Below are 18378 nucleotides of genomic sequence, written 5' to 3'. Positions count from 1 at the left end.
CCAAAGAAATAACTTTTTTTTTTTGAGGAAGACTGGCCCTGAGCTAACATCCGTGCCCATTTTCCTCTACTTTATATGTGGGGTGCCTACCACAGCATGGCTTGCCAAGGGGTGCTTTAGGTCTGCACCCGGGATCCAAACCGGTGAACCCCAGGCTGCCAAAGCAGAGTATGCGAACTTAACCACTGTACCACCGGGCTGGCCCCCCAAAAGAAATAATTTTTTAACATATTTTCTTATAATGATGTGCTTTGCTATGCCATCTATAATAGTGGAAAGCTAGCTACGCTCAAATAACCAACAATTAAGAAATGTTTAAAATTATAATAATTTATCAATAGAGTAAAATTTGTCATTGAAATTACAAATATGAGAACTAGGGACACATTTAAAATAGTGTCAAATGAAAAGAACACAAAATAGTATGCACAAAATAATTTAACTATGAAAAATTATTCATGAACAAATTAAGAATCAGAAACCAGCAGATTTTATAAATGAGTTCATGTTTTGAACGGAGCATTACATTGTGATAGTCATCAGAGCTGCTGATGCGTCCTGCCTCCACGAATCCTGCAGCCCACCCTTCCTACTTCCTGGACCATGGTTTCACGGTAGGATGGCAGGTCCCTGGTACCTTTGAAGTCAGGCAGGGCCATGGACTTGCTTTGGCCAGTGAACTGTGAGTGGGAGTGCCACACAGCTCCTCTGGGTGAGGGGTTAAGAGCCAGTTCTCCTGAGACGGATGACTCACCACATTTCTTTCCTCTGCCGCGGCAACCAGCAACACTTCCCAGGCTGGATGCTGCATCAGCGTCTGTCCTGGAGTGAAGAGAGACGCAGCAGAGCCCCAGATGACCTGAAATGTATATTTAGCATGAGTGAAAAATAAATCTTTGTTGTTTTTAGCCCTGAAGATTTTTTTTTACCAATATCCTGATCAATACAGATATGTGTATTGTTTACCAATTTTTAAATTTTATAGATCATTTATTAATTCTAAAGTGATAATACTATGTCCTTGCAGAGCTGTATCACAGATCACAGATGTCATGAACTTTACGCCCTTGGGACTCACCATCTAGGAGAGCTCCTTAGACTTTCATAAGCACTTATGGGGTTGAACACCAACTGGTAAGTTCTAATTCAGCAGTTCTAAAACTTTTTGGTTTCAGGATCCCTTTATGCATTTCAAAATAATTGAGAGCCTCAAAGAATTATGATTATGTGTAGATTATCACTATCAATATTTAGCATATGAGGAAAAAAACAAAAAATATTAACTAATTAAATAATTAATGTCGATTAATATAAAATAGTAATAATAAACCCTTTGTAAAATGTATTCATGAAAAATAACCATAATTACCTAAATAAAAAAATTAGTAAGAAAAACGTCATTATTTCACATTTTGCACATTTCTTTTCTGTTGGACTTTATAGAGTTCAGCTGGATTCTCATATCTGGTTTTGCATTCAATCTGTTGGATTAGGTTGTTTTGGTTGAAGTATATGAAGAAAATCTGGCCTCACACAGATATGTAGTAGGAAAAAGGAGAAGTATTATAACAGGCTTTTCAAGTTGCTATGGATGGTCTTCTTTGTTACTACACCAAAACTTGACAGGTGGCAGCCGTTTTTTAAAGTTTAATTGCAATATGGAATCTGAAACCATATCGGTGACCTTCTCATAGTCTGTTATATAAAAATTCATTGGTTTATCTTGCACTCCGAATTGAGCTTTTACCTGTGTGTGATTTCATAACATCAGGCAGTAGCCATGTGGAAAATACTGGTTTGTTAACTTATTCAGATCATCCAGAAGTTGACACATTTCATAATATGATATCAAAAAGTGACATCTATTAATACAACTACTGATCATATCAGAACAGTCTTTGAGTATTGGGAAGCTGTCAAGCTCACAGTGGCAGATATACATTTTTTTAAATTCTGATTTTTGCTCAAAAGCTCACATTTTATCACTGGCAACAAATACTCTCAGTTGTTTTCCTTTAAGTGACAGGCTCACTTTGCTCATTTTTGAGAAAATGTCTGCCAAATGCCCAAGTCTGAATAACCACGGTTTGTCTGGAATTTGTTCTTTCAAGCAAAAATTGTGTTCCAGGAAAAAAAGTGGCTAGTTGAGCTCACAACGTAACTGCACACAAGCTTTTCCTTGACATAACCGTCATCCCTGGTTTTGCAGCATCCGCGCTTTATGTGCACATCGGCCTGTCACGTAGAATATTCAAAGGGTCTGTATTTAAGGGTTGGTATTTAATAAAATTAAGCATTTTCACTGTTTAAGGGAATTCTTTTTTTTTTTTTAAAGGTTGGCACCTGAGCTAACATCTGTTGCCAATCTTCTTTTTTACCTTCTTCTTCTTCTTCTCCCCTCCAAAGCCTCCCAGTACATAGTTACATGTTCTGGCTGTGCTATGTAGGACGCCGCCTCAGCATGGCCTGACGAGCAGTGCCATGTCCGCACCCAGGATCCAAATTGGCAAAACCCTGGGCCGCTAAAGGCAAGCGTGTGAACTTAACCACTCGGCCACCGGGCCAGCCCCCTAAGGCAGTCTTTTTTATTTTCCTTACTGTGAGCCTGTGGGGGTAAAGAACAATACAACGGCTACTAGACAGTTTGGTGCTTCTGCCTTGATTCCCGTGCTTTTACCCACCGTTGTGTGTTGTACCAGGGCAACATCGACAGAGTGAAAAAGCCAAATAGCATTCTTAGTATAAGTATGAAAATAATATTCACCCCCACAGCCTCCCAAAAAGGAGTGGAGGATTCCCAGGGGTCCACGACCACAGTGTGCGCCACTGTTCCAGTCTATCGCAGACATGGCAGGCTGCAATAGAACTCGTGTTAGTCTTCCTCCCCGTTGCTCCTGAGTATGTATGTGACCTTGGGGAAGGTGATTTGTCTATTGGGCTTTAGTTTCCTTGTCTGCAAAGTAATAGCATTCATTCATTCAACAGGTATTTAACTATTATATGCACTGGGGTACAGCCATGAAAAGGCAGACAAAGTCTCTGAACTCATTTTATAGTATAGAGGGGACCAAAACAGTATATATGCAGGTGTGTATGTGTATTTATTTAAATAAAAACAATGTATAAATGTTTAACAAATAAATGAATGAGTGAAACCAGCACAGACAGTTGTGTGTCATAGAAATGAAATTAAGCATAGTGCTCTGAGGAGAGTGGGGGTGGCAGGGGGACCCAGGAGGTCAGGAAGCCTCTTTTCTGAGAAAGTGACATTCGAGCCAAGATCTAAAGGTCAGAAGGTGCCAGGCAGATACCTTTCCAGCTATCATTTTTCATGATCTTGACAGTGCCCAGTGGGGCACCTCAGCAACATCTTTGGGTTGGAAAAGGTATGGTGAAAGAGGAGCTGGGAAGGGATAAATAACACTGACATTAGTCCACAATTCTTAAGCATCCATCACCTGGGCAGCGTTTTAAGGCCTTTACTTGTATTAACCCATTTAATCTACTTTGTGGAAGATAAAATTGAGGTCCAGAGGTCACACAGGTAAGACGTAATAGAAGCAGCATTCAAACCCAGATAGTCTGATTCAGGAGGTATAAGCCATGGCCCGAAGTACTCAGGAAATATTTTACCATTTCATAAAACACACAGAAATCCCTTTAGATAGGGGTATCTATTATCACTATTATTGATATACATATGTTTTTAAAATACATGTATCTAAATAATACAAATTGAGTTGATTTTTTTAAACAGCTCACAAATTATAGGAGACGTTATCTGTAGATTTCACTAAAACTGGAAGGGTGATGAGAGGAATAAAGTCTGGGCTCCATAGAAGGGAAAAGGCACAGAAGAATCTGGGGGAGAAACCATCTGCTTTGGCCTGTTGTGGACCTGGAAGGGCAGGTTAAATGTCTGCGCCTGTGCGAGTGGGCCGTCTGCGGCTGCTCGTGCTTGAGGCTGCCCTAAGAACAAAGCACAGAGAAGTCTTCGAATGCTGAACACCTGGGGGCCAAACCGCAGGACCGCTCCTTCTGGTCACTTTTGCTCCGGTTGACTCTGAGCTCTGAAAGATGCTTCCACCCACCCCTTCCTGTAATCCTTTCCTGCTCCTTGAAAGAGCCTTCCCTGAGCGCTCGTGTGCACACTAACCTTGGCCTAAGGAGAGTTGTGCGCCGGGTCGGGCTGTCTTTCCTGTGACAGGCAACAGTGTCAGGAGCTGATGTGGAAACACTGAGTGACGTCTTCTGACTGAGCCCAGCACCCCTGTGAAGACCGAGCTTTCATTAGTGGGGGCTTCTCCTCTTGCCGGTACAGTAAGGAGATCAGGAGACATAGGTATGCTTGGTCTTAAATTCCCATTCAAGAAACCTCTTTTTCTTGGGCAGTGTGCTTTAAGTTTGTTCCATTTTTCCAGAATGGATTTATAGATTCCGCTTATTTTTTTAACCATCAGACAAGGTTCTGGATTAACCAAAGTAGGAGACAATCTGAACAAGATGGCTGAGGAAATAAATAATTTTCATAATGTCGGAGGTGATAGATGATGACGTGGACACATAGTAGGAAAAGGCAGGTGAAATTAGAGTCAGCACGGTAGGGGCTTTTCAGCCGTCGTCCTGGCTCGTTTTGACAAGCCACCTTATGTTTCCTGTGAGCAGAGCCAATAGGATTCCAAAATTCTGATTTGTCAGAGATTCCTGTCTCCTTTTCGGAGAGAGCACGGGGCAGACAAAACCCGAATTCGGATATTTCAATCCTGTTCTGCTTGGAGCTCCATCTCAGCCGCCATGAAGCAGATGGGAGTCAGTCATTCAATCAACCAACATTCACAGAGCAGCTAGGATACGCAGGCCTCATGCTGGGCACTGGACATACACAGTGAACAAGGTAGATGCTGTTCCTCTCCAAGGAGTGGGCCACCAAACTGCCACTGTGACATGTGTACAGACTTTAGTCCTGCTGACAAATATAGTGGAGCCTGTGCTATTAAAATAGATAAGAAAATTCTCTATGATAAAAGAGTTAAACACATGTCATTTTATTTTTATTATTATTATAGCTGATAGTGGGTAATGGTGGTAATAATTAAGCACCCCTATGTATATCAAAGGTTTTTTTGTGCCGAAAGAAAATGAGTATGGGTTTCTCATAAGAACATAGGAGATAAAATTGTTAGATATAAACTCCTTCCTCTTCCCCCTACCCAGGAACACCCAGTTTTCGTGTACCTATGACCTTTCAGCCGAGATTTAGGCAGCCGTTTCCTACAAGCACTGTCTTGGGGGAGGATGGACAAATACTAAAACAAAGAAGTCCATTGTGTCATGAAATTTATAATTTAAGGAACAGCAGAAACAATAGTCATTGAAAATGAACTTTTTTGATGTGCAAGTACTGGGCTTTTTAAGAGAAGGGAAGTTGGCAGGGCATAAAATGTATTCCATTGCAACAGTTGAATAGAAAATACACAATGGTGTAAAAGGTAGATTCCACACACCCAGAAGAGGTGATCAAAACACTTTCTGGTTGCAGTGGTTTCCAGAGAGACGTGGAAATGGTTATCAATACAACATCAAAGTTATGGACCCCTCTACAGAGGAGTCCCACCTGCGCACCACCACAGAGCTAACGGTGGGCGTGGGGGATAGGGGATGAATCGTCCATATAAGTTTAGTACGAGCGGAACGAAGGAGACTTATACACTCCGCCCTGGGTGTAGACTCACTGTGTGCAGGAGGGTGCCTCAGCTGCGGAGTAGCCAAGGTGAATGAGGTGCCTGAATAAAGAGGCCTGGGTGCAGCTTTACAGAATCCTGGCACCCCAGTGTGGTCACAGAAGAGAAGCTGGGGGGTCCTGAGCCCCAGGGAGGCACTGAAGGATGAGAGAGAGCAGACAGAATTGAAGTGGCCTGTGTTTGGGACAAAGACTATGCAGGGTGTTCGCTCTCGGCTATCACGGAAGACACCTGGGGAGAATGGCAAAGACTACAAGAAGTGGGTGCACCTCCAAGGTAACTCACAAAGGCGCAGGATGGGAATGGACCAGGTAACAACTTCCCAAGCAGTCCTGGAGGACACGGAGCCTGCCACGTCCCTCCTCTCCTCATCCTGGTCAGGGTCAGGGAGGGGGCACATGGAATGTGAGTATTTAGCAAAAAGACGTTGAGTTTTAAACTAAAACAAACAGACCAGCTTGAATGGTCCAGGTTGGGTTTTCCACAACAGAGTAGAAATGGGGGCTAAGGAAAGTTCAGTAATGGAGAAATAGTGACATTCCATCTTGGCACACGCAAATTTGTGACAGGACATGCTTGCGACAGTCAGCGTAAGGCTGCTTTCCCCATGGTTGGCATTGCATTAGAGTTGCATCTGAGGATAGTGTTAGATGAGGGCCCTAAGGTAACATGTTAACAGTAGGAGCTACAATCACTCAGTTTATAGGGGAGCTGCAGTAGGAAATCGACAAACAGACTGAATAATGGGCAGGATTTCTAAATAGTTAACATAGAAGAGAGATCATATATATAACATATATATATCACACACATCACATATATCAATCACTGATGTGATTTCTGTTTATAGTGGGGGAAAAAGTCACATCAGTTACCAGGCTAAATATATGCATTTTGTGGGTGAGTTGAAATTTTAAGCGAGTGCCAAGTTGCTTTGGATCATCTCTGCCAAGCTGATGCCTAGCATGAGGATGCCGTTCATGAGCCCAGATCTATATAAATATGGATACCCCTGCATGAATTAGGCAGGAAAAGTGGGGCAATTTGACAGCCCCTTGCTGAGACACAGCAGCTCCCATCCTTGGAAGGGGCTGAATAGCCGAGTGCAGCCCTGATGGACCACAAGGAAGAAAACAGCAGCCCGGCAAACGCAGATGCTTTGGAGATGTTCGCTTGACAGAGTGAAGCCTGTTTGTCATACGGGCTGTCACCTATCAGTTTTAAATAGGCGGCTTCTATGGGATGTTACATAACCTGCTGGCTCACAACGGCCCCAGTGAATGGAACGGGGGGGCGGCACAGAGGAGAAGCGGGCTGTGAGATGGAGGACAAGGCCCTGCTATTCTTCCACATAACGGATTCCATGCCTCCTGCATTGCCATGCTTGAACACACAACAAGGGAATGGAGACACTGCTCTTTAAGGGCTGTGTCAATCAAGAGAAGGAAATTAATCATGGCAAAGCTGGGAGCAGAGCTGGGAGAATGAAGCAGGTTGTCTGTGGGGGCAGATACTGAGATGGTGCCTTGGGAAATTTAGGGAGTTCCTCTTCGATTCTGTCCCCGATCTACCCGATTGACATTGTCCCTCCACACACCACTTGCCAACTGAAGTCTAATAGTTGAACTCAATTCTCCCCTTTTGGGAGAGGATGTAGGTTCAGTTCCACAAGTCTACAACATGAGACAAAATGTTCACATGTTTGGGATCATGTAATGGTGTGAGCTTTATAGATGTCCCCTGGGCACAGTGTTGCTGGTTTGATTCATACACTCTTCTAAGAAGGACAGTATCCTTTACTGATCCTTCTAGCAGGCAGAGGTTAAGTCAAGCAGAAGCAGTCAGAGAAGAATCAATGCAGGAGTACCTTACTGTATGCAGCGGGCATAGTCCCAAGAATTTACGTGTAAAGTCTGGCGATGAGTTTTAGTATAGAGGTCCTAGTGGAGCTGGCTATTTTAAAGAATCCCGCTGTAAGAGCAAAGATTTCTATTGTGATGGGGTGGGTCACTCCATGCTCCCTAATTGGTCTGTTCTGTAAGTTTGGAATTTTGCATATTGTTTTTCTTGCATTATGTACATTTCTCATGTACTGCTGAGTCATCAAAGGGCATGAAACACAAAGCGAGACTTTGAACATAAGTTTCACATAATCGTTGTTACCTAACTAAAAAGAAGAGCCTTGTTACTAGGTTAAGGGGCTGTACTAAAATGTGTAGAGTTTTTATACATCTGAGGTGGTCACCGTTGAGTTGTAGAGGGGTGACAACATTGTCAGACGTGACAGGTTATATATGGTGCACATAATCTATAGCTGTAAATTTATATGAATTGATTGTTGAGACTGCCATAATTGACTGGCAATGTGGTGACAGCTATGCCAATAGAAAAGCAGGTATGGCTGACCACACCCAGTTGTAGTATACTATGTACAAAATGGTAGCAACAATTTCTCTTGGTTAATCCCTTCCCACACTGTCTCTGGGTTTGCCCGTGCAACTTATTATGGTAAATGAGACAACAGCAAGTGTAACAGAAGCAAAGGCTTGAAAATTGCTTGTGTTTTATGGCTTACCCTCTTTTGCTGTTCTGGTGAATCCTGAGACCACACCATGAGAAGGAGTCCAGGCTGGATTGACAGATAACAAGAAATGTGTGAACAAGGCATATTTAGTGCTCCCGCAGACATCATTAATTAGCAAGTAAGGAAAGCCATCCTAGAGCTGAGCCCCTAGCTGATCACAATGATCAACCAAGCCATTCAGACAAGAACTACCTAGGCAACCCACCAGAACTCATGAAAAATCAAAATGTTTGTTGTTTAAAGCCACAGTTTTGGGGTGATTTGTTATGCAGCAAAAACTAACTGATATACAAGTTAAGAAGAGTAAGCTACAAGTGTGTTTGTATGTGCGGGTGACTAAGACACCAACAGCATGTAAGCCATCAATAAATTGATTATATAATGGAAGATTTGGAAACTAAAGAATTAGTTAAGAAAACTCACTCAGGATGATGTCTGAATTATGCAGAGGTTTATTAAATAGTTAACCTAGCTACATATATCAATAATCAAAGTATTTCTAACACAGGTGTGACGCTGTGTCACAAAGGGATTAGCACATTCTTGTAGCTGTGGATAGCTACCGGCAAAGTCTTTACAGGCTTCCCCTCGGACTCCACATTGGTCCCTGCAGGCTGGGCCTCCTTTTATGTGATAACAAGGTCTCTAGAGCGTGTTGGCTCACAAGTGCACCGCAATACTGCTCTGTCCTTATTTAGGTCCAATTTATATTGTTTCAAGCATTTTCCTTTAAAAGCTGCTCCTGCTACTGTTATGCATGGTTGGTCATCTTTGTCCATCAGCTCTTCCAGGCTTTCGCGTGTGCACATCTGCCCCTGGCGTGGGGCTGTGGGTGGGACACATTTGCTGCAGTCTCCTTAGGAAAGTACCCCTACTTCCATCCGCTGCCCTTCGTGTCTGAGGGAGAGCGTGGAGCTGAGCTGGTTTCGGCTTCCCTGAGCTCCAACAACAACTGAGCTACACTCACCTGTGTGGCTTTTTTTGGGCTCTTTGCACCCACTTCTCCATGCTGCAATCTCCCTTTCTTAGCTCAGGCTGCTGTAACAAAATCCCATAGACTGGGGCAGCTTAAACGTCATGTATTTCTCACAGTCCTGGAGGCTGGGAAGCCCAAGATCAAGGCGTCAGCAAGACTGTGGTCTGGCGAGGGCTCTTCCTGGTTTGCAGAGGATCATCTTGTATCCACACATGGCAGAGAGAGCAAGTTCCAGTCTTTCTCTTCGGATAAGGGCACTAATTCCCTCAGGGGGGCTTCACCCTCATGACCTCATCTAAACCTCATTACCACCCAAAGACCCCACCTCCTAACGCCATCCTATTGGGGATTAGAGTTTCAACATATGAATTTTGGGGTACATAAATATGTAGTCCACAATGCTCTCTTTAGTCATTTGCCTCCTAAACCTAGGTTTGGGACTTCCTTAGGTTAGGGACTCCGCTCTGCCTGCATGGCTGTGTGGTCATCCACCCCCCGGCCATGTAGTGTTCTGCTTGTGCTGGCCAGTTTAGCCACAATGACAATACTGACTACTGGCCAACTTGAGCCCTTCAGGAACAGCATTAGCTACACACTGAAGGCTACCACCTCTGGCTTCTTTTCTCTGTCAGATTCAGTTAATTTCTCCCATTGCTGACCCTCTGCTCAAGTAATTTTGCATTCTCCTCTTAGCCCACTGGGCTGACTGTGTTTCCTGTCCTCTTTGATTTGAATGTGAAGGCCAATGATGATCCTAATAACCCTTTTGTGATGGTTAATTTTATGTGTCAACTTGACTAGGCCACGAGGTGCCCAGACATTTGGTCAAACAGCCTGCCTGTGTCTGTGAGGGTATTTTGGGATGAGATTAACATTAGAATCAGTAGACCCAGTATAGAAGACTGCCCTCCGTGATGTGGGTGGGCCTCATCCAACCACGTGTTGCCTGAATAGAACAGAAAGTCTGACCCTCCCAGGAGCAGGTGGGAACTCCGCCTGCAGGACCGTGAGCTGAGACGTCGTTTCTCCTGCCTTCAACCTGGAATGTGCTCCCTCACTCTCCTGGGACTCCAGCTTGCCCACTGCACATCTCGGCCTCCACAATCACATGAGCCAATTCCTTATAATAAATCTCTCTGTGTGTGCGTGTGTGCTCGCACACACACTCACACACACACACACACACACTTCCTATTGGCTCTGTTTCTCTGGAAAGCCCTGACTAATACACCCACCTTTGGAAGCTGTTCGTCTCAGGAGAAAACAACAGACCCTTTTCTCCTTGTTTTTAAATGCTCCCCTTCTCTTATAGAATAAAGCATGCACACTCATGCTTAACATGCATGATCTGAGTCACACATTCACAGCATTACTGCTCTGGAAGAAACTGTCAACTAACATTTTAAAATTCTTTAACCTTTTTCTGACCTAAGATAAGTGAATTTTACTGAAATTTGACTTGAGAAGACACTAACCTGGCAATGGGTACTCCTCTCACGAGCTAACGATGGATTTTGGGGGGAAAAAACCCACACGACTGCCGTGAGACAAAGAGCGGGAGGTGGGTAAAGTAGGGAGCTGCACAGAGCACGAACACTGGGACAGGGCACTGCTGAGGGGACGCCTAACCTGACCCCTTATTCTGGGTCTCCACAGGGAAATAAATTTGATTCAGGGCAATCTGCAGTGAAAACTTGGTGATGCCACTGAGTGGGGCCTTGAGTGATTTAAAAACAGGAAAACAATCTAACCTGACATTAGGGGTGGTCCTGTGCCGTAAACAGGATGAGCTGTTCTTCTCAGGTGCTGAGGGAGCGAGGGAACCAGCTGCAGGCTCTCTGGGGCACAGATGAGAGAGCCGTGGAAGGGAGGCTCCCAGCCGCCGGCCAAGTGGAAACTGAAGGGAAGCCACACCAAACCGCCCGAGCTAACCTGCGTCCGGGCCCCTGCGGTTCCCCCATGTGCACGCAGTTCAGCTCCAAGAGTCCCTGCACTCTGCTGCAGCGGTCTGTGTCTCGTGTACTGACTCTGTCGTGCCTGAAAGGACGGAGTCGGGAGTCGCACCCCACCGGCAGCACGGAAAAGCCACGCCCAGAGTGTGGGAGAGGAACGCGGACCTGGAGGAAAGGCTGGCTCCGCGGCCTCGCGAACACATTTTAAGAGCCCTGCCCTGGTTGCCGCCGAGGAGCTCTCCACATCAGGTGGGCACTGCTTCAGGGGCTGCAGAGAGAAGGGCCTTAAGGGGAAGAGGCGTGCTCCTCTGGACGCTGGGGGTTTCCCGGCCCCGGGGGTAGAGTGAGGGAAGCAAAGCTTTCTTAAAAACTGGACTCCCTGTGCTCGACTTTTCTTTTTATTTTTCCATTCACATCTACCAGTCTCTCAAGTGCATTGTGTTTGGGTTCAATATGGAAATACTGGCAAACCCCACTCCTAGTGGATGCCAGACGGGGAGCTATCTGCAGCCAGGAGCTTTGTTTCAAGTGCTCTCGTGGTTTCGTCTCCAGCAGCATCTCCGTGTGGCTGAGAAAGCACTTTGGGTCTGTGCTGTGTAATAGGAAGGGGAAACCGTGTGGGAAGCCAAGAGCTTTGCTGCAGTGCCTCCTGGGAGAGCTTGGGGAACCACGGGCTGAGGGAGCGTCCGAGCCAGGAGGCAGCAGTGACCCAGGGCCGGCGATCCCGGACAGCCACTGCTCCCTGGGGCTCGGCCTCCCGGCTGGCACGCCCATCCTACATCCTACGCCTGCACTCGCAGAGGGGCTTGCCTGGCCCCGGTCAGGCAGTCCGCTGAGGAGGTTTCTCTTTCTGCAGTCTGGTGTGCGATGTATAACAAGGAAACGTTCTGAAAGAGATGGAGAAAGGAAACAATCCAGGCCTCCCAGGGGCTGCGGTGAGCAGGGAGCACCTCGGCCTCTTGTGTGACTCTTCCAGCACGTTCCAGCAGCAACATCCTGTTACGCCGGGCTAGTCTGTCCCCAGACTCACGGAACCACAGTGTGTTTGGGGATAAAGGAGCTTGTGAGATCATGCAAACCAACGTTTGTTTTCTGATTTGAGTTTCTTGGAACAATCATGTTTTGCAATATGTCAATAAATGTTACGTCAAGAAAAAAAATGAGTGTGCGTGTGTGGTGTGGGTAATGTCTAAATTTTGAAAAGGTTGGGCTAAAAGAGTTAAATAGGTGGTTTACTGCAGGATAATTTAGAGCTTTAACGTGCCAGTGCACAGTGCAGTGTTCCTGAGACAGGTTTGGCCAAAACTCCAATAAAAAAGACACACACACGTACAAACACACATACATACACAAACACTCACAGACAACTTAAACAAGAATTTCATAAAATGATATTTACCCTTTCTATACATAATGGTCTCTGGTATCTTTTATTCTAATTTATTTTTTAAAAGATTCATTATAACCCACTTCATTTCATGGCCTATTTATTAATTGTTCATGGCCGACAATTTGAAAAACCAGTATAGTATACAAATCCATGTGAAGGTGACATACTATTTTCCATTTCCCCAGTTTATTTGACTGTGCAATCCTTCTGGTGGAGAGAGTACCTACAGGACTGGTGTTCCATGGAATGTGCTTTTGGAAATGCTTAGCTAATTCAAGCTCTTCTTCTTCTTCTTCTTTTGGTGAGGAAGATTGTTCTTGAGCTAACATCCATGCCACTCTTCCTCTGTTTTGTATGGGGGACACCACCACAGCATGACTGGATGAGCAGTGTGTAGGTCCACTCCTGGGATCCGAACCCACGAACCCTGGGCTGCCGATGCAGACCACGGGAACTTAACACTAGGCCAACAGAACAACCAATCCCTTCTTTTCATAGCTCAGGGCATGAGGACTAAAAACAGTGCATGACTTGCCCACAGTCACACAACAGATTAGTTAGTTAGTGGCAGAGCTGGAGCCTAAACTCCAGGTGACCTGACTCTTAGATTGGTTTCCTTTTTCTACATCATAATGTACATACAACAACTTAGTGTCGTTTTGAAAATGAAATGTGTAACCCCAGTAAAACCCATACCCCAGGGAAGATGATGATTATAACAATTGCCATAAGAGGTAAGCAATTGACAGTCAATTGATACCTGTCAGATAGAGGGTAATGGAGAAAGAAGCACAAAGGTGATTAAGACACCGTTTCTTCACTTTAGAGGTGTACTTCCTAGAGTGGGAGAGACACATATAAGTACCTGAGATATAAGCCAGTCCATGATAGATGCTTAAATAAAGCCATGAGCAGAGGACGTGGGAAAATGGGAGGAAAAGTGTCAAATGAACATGGACTGGAGATCTGAGAAGACTTTTGGAGAGTAGAATTTTAAGCCATGAGAGTTGGCCTGGACTTTCATGGACATAAAAGGGAATGAATAAGTGTAGAGGTAATTGATGACACTTCAGGGGAAAAGAAAACATGAGCAAAGTGAGGGAGGTGCTCAAATGAGGGGCATTGGAGTAGAGAAAATGCCATGGTGGGAAGTAGCGCTAGAAAGGTGGACTGGCATTGTTTATGTAGGACCCGGGTTGCCAGGCTGTATCATTGGTATTATTTTGTAGTCCATATGGGACCAATGGGATTTTTTGAGCACTGTTTCCAGTAATATTTTTCTGGTATTCTAGAAGCTGGAATGCAGATGAAGATACAGAAGAGGGAGGATTAAGTAACGAAGTTGCTGCAATAGTTTAAGCAAGAGGTGATAAGGACCTAAACTTCCCCAGAGACAGCAGGGTTGAAAAGGAGGAAGTTTGGCAAAGAAATCTATTTAAGTTAGAATCATGGGGATTTGACAAGTAATGAGGTGAAGAAGAAGAAAAGAAGAGTGAGTTGAAGAGGTCTCAGCACTGGGGTGAGTAGGAGAAGAATGATGATGTCAACTGTTGTACAGAACCTTGGAAATGAGGTTTTGAGGGGAAAATGGTCATATCCTTGGAGGAGATAGGATTGATGAATTTCAACCCAAGAAATACTCTGAACAACTTAAAAAAAAAAATTGAAAATCCAGTACCACAAGGATCCTTTCTGGCTTGAAGATTGCCCCAAGATAACTCTGACATACCATGGGTTCAGAGGTAGTGAGTAATCAATTCTTTCTGACTAGATTTAATTAGTTACCAGAGAAGAGTTTTCTAACTTCTTTCTCATGAAGTCTTTTGCTCTGAGGTGTTTGTGCAATAGAGTTCTTTTCTCTGGTAGTCACAGACATGAGAGCCTTCATCCAGGAATGGAAGGCATTTTGGTATTCCTGCAGTATTTTACCTTAGCAGAAGAGATCTTTCATGTTGGGCATAAATGGGCAAATAGTAATAACGTCATGATGAAATGTCAATGACAATGAACATGAAACATACGGAATTTGGTAAATAAATCAGCCAGACTAAGGTGGAAAACTCATGATCGGTAGTCAAGAGCAAGTTTTCAAGATAGAGGGAGGTGAGATGATGGAGGAATCTTAATGTTGAGAAGAAAAAAGTGGATGTGGTAAGGTTGAAAATAGAAAATCATTACATTCTTGGGGAAATTATATGATGCGAAGAAGTCTTTAAAAAGGGCTGTCTAACAAAAATTCTTGGTGAATTAAAATTAAGGAAATATTCAAGTCAGGGAGATCTCTAAGGTTACTGCAATAAATTAAAGGATTTGAAGAGTGTTGTAGCTAGTATGAGGAAGCTGAATTGTTCTTGTCGAGTTATCAATAACCTCCACTAAAAAACATGATGTTCGTTTACTGTCTTCAGTTTATTTAATCCTTTAACATTTTAGACACTGTCAATCACTTTCTTCTTTCTGAAACATCTTTTAAGAAATTTCCTAATTTAAGTATGATATATATGAAGAAAAGTGCCCATATAAAAAGTGTATACATAAATCAGTTTTCATAACGTCAAAACTCCCATGAAACCACCGTCCAGAGAAAGAAATAGGATGTTACCAACCCCACAGGCCTCCGCTCATGTCCTCTCCTCTCTACCTCCCTGATCTCCTGACTTCCACCACCATCCGTCTGTTTTCCCCTTTGAGTACTCAGCGTAAATGTCATTACATATTGTATTCTTTGTATCTGACTTCTAGTGCTCATTAGCATATCTGTAGGATTCATCTATGTTTGCAAGTAGCAGTGGTTTCTTTATTCTCATTGCTGGGTAGTATTCCATTCCACAGATGTTATCATAATTTAAACATTGTAGTGTTAATAGATATTTGAGTTCTTTCCAGTTTGTGTCTACTATGAATAATGCTGCTATGAAAATTATCATACACGTCTTTTGGTGCATGTGTGGACACATTTTTATTGGGCATTTACCTAGGAGTGGAATTTTTGAGTCATATATTTTCCTCCAGGAAATACTGCAAAACAGTTTTCCAAAGTGATTATACCAATTTACATGCCCACAAGTAGCGCATGTCAGTTTCAGTTGCTCTCTCTCTTCATTGACACTTGATATTATTGATCTTTTCAATGTAACCCGTGTGGTGATATTTCAGTGTTTTAAAATTTATGTTTCTCTGATAGCTAATAAAATTGAACACTTTGTTATATGATTATTGGCCATTTAGATATCATATTTTGTGAAATGTCTATTCAAATCTTTTGCTTATGTTTTAATTGCTTATTTTTTTACTTATTGATTTAAAAGTATTTATATATTCTGTATATCAGTCTAGTCCTTTATCAATTACATGTATTGCAAATATCTCCTTCCACTCTATGGCTTGAGTTTTACTTTCTCAGGTTTGAAGACAGAAATTCTTTATTTTAGCAAAGTCCATTTTATCAATCTTTTTCTCTTGGTTGGTATGGTTTATATCCTTTCAAGAAATCTGCCTAAATCCAGGTAATGTAGATAGTGTTCTTTTTATCTTCCAGAAGCTTTGTTTTTCTTTTATATTGGGAACTAAAATCCATCTGAATTTGCTTTTGTATGTGGTGTGAGGTTTTCCAACATTGATATTAAATGTATTCAATATCATTTATTGAAAAAATTATCCTTTTTTCACACCACCACAGTATTGCCTTTGTCATAAACCAAATGACTGTATGCAGATTTCTTTCTGGATTTTCTATCCATTTTCTGCATAAGACTAAACTTTCTTATTGACGTAGTTTTATAGCTTTTTAATCATTCATAGTATCTAGCAATTCAATCCCCCAACTTTCTTCTTATTCTTCCAGATAGCCTTGGTTAGTTTTAGTCCTTTGTATTTTGATAATCTTAGTATCAAGTGGTCAATTTCCACCTGAAAGGGCTTTTGAGATATTGATTCAGATTGCCTGGAATTGGTGCATGAATTAGAGAAGAATTAGCATTTTCACAATATTGAATCATTGAATAACCAGTCTATGAACAGGGCATCTTTCTCCATTTATGTAGGATTTCTTTCATTTCTCTTAGTAATTATTTGTGGTTTTCTATGTAAAAGGTTGTACTTTTTTTGTTAAATTTATTTCTCAGAGTTTAATGTTATACAAAGCTGCAAATGGTTTTGTATTCATCTCATTGTTTGTTGGTAGTAAGTAGAAATGTAATTGATTTTTAGATAATTAACTTTATGTCCAGTGACCTTGCTAAATGTACTTATTAATTCTAATAGCTATTTTCCATAGATTATTTAAAATTTTCTAGGCTCACCATCATGCCATCTGTGAACAGTGATGGTTTTATTTCTTTCTTTTCAATCATGATACCCCTGTTTTTCTTGCCTTATTTCGCCTCCACTATAATGTTGAATAAAGATGGTGATAGTGGTCTTGTTCTTGATCTCAAAGGAAGTCTTCAAAATTCCATTAAATGTTATTGCTGTAGTTTTTTTTTGTTGTTGATAATTGGTATCAAATCAAGGAATCTCCCTTTTATTTTTATTTTGATAAGAATTAAAAAAATTGTAGCATAAATGATTGTTGAATGTCATCAAATCTTCTTTATCTAATGAGATAAACTTTTTTCATTTAGTCTACATACATGATAAGTTATATTGCTTATTTTGTTTGGAATTTTTGAAACTGATTTTGAGAATGATGGCTTGCACTTTTTGTGTGTGCGTGTAATGTTTTTGTCACATTTTGGTAGAAAGTTACATTGGTCTCATAAAGCTAGTTAGATCAAATCTGCTGTGAAATCCATCTATTGGATTTATAGTTTCACGGCTTTTTTCCCAGTTGAAGAATTTCTGTTTGATTTGTTTCTATACCTTGCATTCTCTGGTGAAATTCTCCATCCTGTCATCCGTTTTCTAGAATATATTAATTACAGCTATTTAAAGTCCATTTCTGTAAACCCAAGTCTCCATCATCTGTGACTGTTTTCTACTCTCTCTTTTCCTTTTGGTTTTGTCTTTTAGTATGTCTGATATACATATTTTTAATTCTAGACATTGAGTATAAAGAATTATACTGGAGGATGTTATCTTTCTTCAGGGTAGTTCACCTTACTCTCTGGCAGCCAACTAGCATAGAAACAGATCACATCGGTCCAGTCAGAGAGTGAGCTAACGAAAGGGGGATTGCAAAGCTACTTTCTGGGTACACCTCCTAGGGTCAGCCCTTCAAAGGTGCTGACTGAGACCTGGAACATAACAGATGTCTCCAAAATATGTATTGAATGAGTAAGTGGATGAATGTTGGGAATAGAGGGGAAGAGTAACTGTGATAGACAATTCAAAAAAAGAAATATTTCCAAGTAATAAGTTAGATTCCAGGAAAAAGGAGAAAGAGGAATCATAAATGGTAAAAAGTTTCTAGACTGTGTATGGCTTTACTGATGGAGCCAGTCATTAGGAGCAGGCTTAAGGGATTTGAAATGGAGACACGCAGAGGGAGGAGGTAGGACAGCTCATGAGTTCGGTTTTAAGTTAGATAACATTGTATGCTGGAGGACAATCCAAGTGCGGACTTATGATAGACAGTTAAAAATATGGGGTATGAGCTGAGAGGTCTGGGCTGGAGGAGAGAATGGCATCAAAGCTACCTTCCAGCCCACAGGTTACAGAATGTGGAAATTTCATAAGATTATATAGATTTCACAGCTATTTAGAGTGGCATTTATGGATATAGCAAGAGACATTTG

The 18378-nt window shown here is 42.3% G+C and overlaps 1 long non-coding RNA gene across 1 annotated transcript; it reads right to left on the bottom strand.

Annotated features, from left to right (window-relative positions):
• Window positions 1-362: 362 nt before the first annotated feature.
• Window positions 363-11188, bottom strand: LOC139041203 (uncharacterized). Its single transcript, XR_011496021.1, has 3 exons — window positions 11053-11188; window positions 8317-8370; window positions 363-859 (listed from the first exon to the last, which is right to left on the bottom strand). It is a non-coding gene; the product is annotated as an uncharacterized lncRNA (long non-coding RNA).
• Between the last annotated feature and the right edge of the window lie 7190 nt (window positions 11189-18378).

This window comes from Equus asinus, chromosome 20, assembly GCF_041296235.1.
Source record: "Equus asinus isolate D_3611 breed Donkey chromosome 20, EquAss-T2T_v2, whole genome shotgun sequence".
NCBI classification, from domain to species: domain Eukaryota; kingdom Metazoa; phylum Chordata; class Mammalia; order Perissodactyla; family Equidae; genus Equus; species Equus asinus.
The sequence above is the reverse complement of the archived record's forward strand: the minus strand, read 5'-3'. Positions and strand labels throughout refer to the sequence as shown.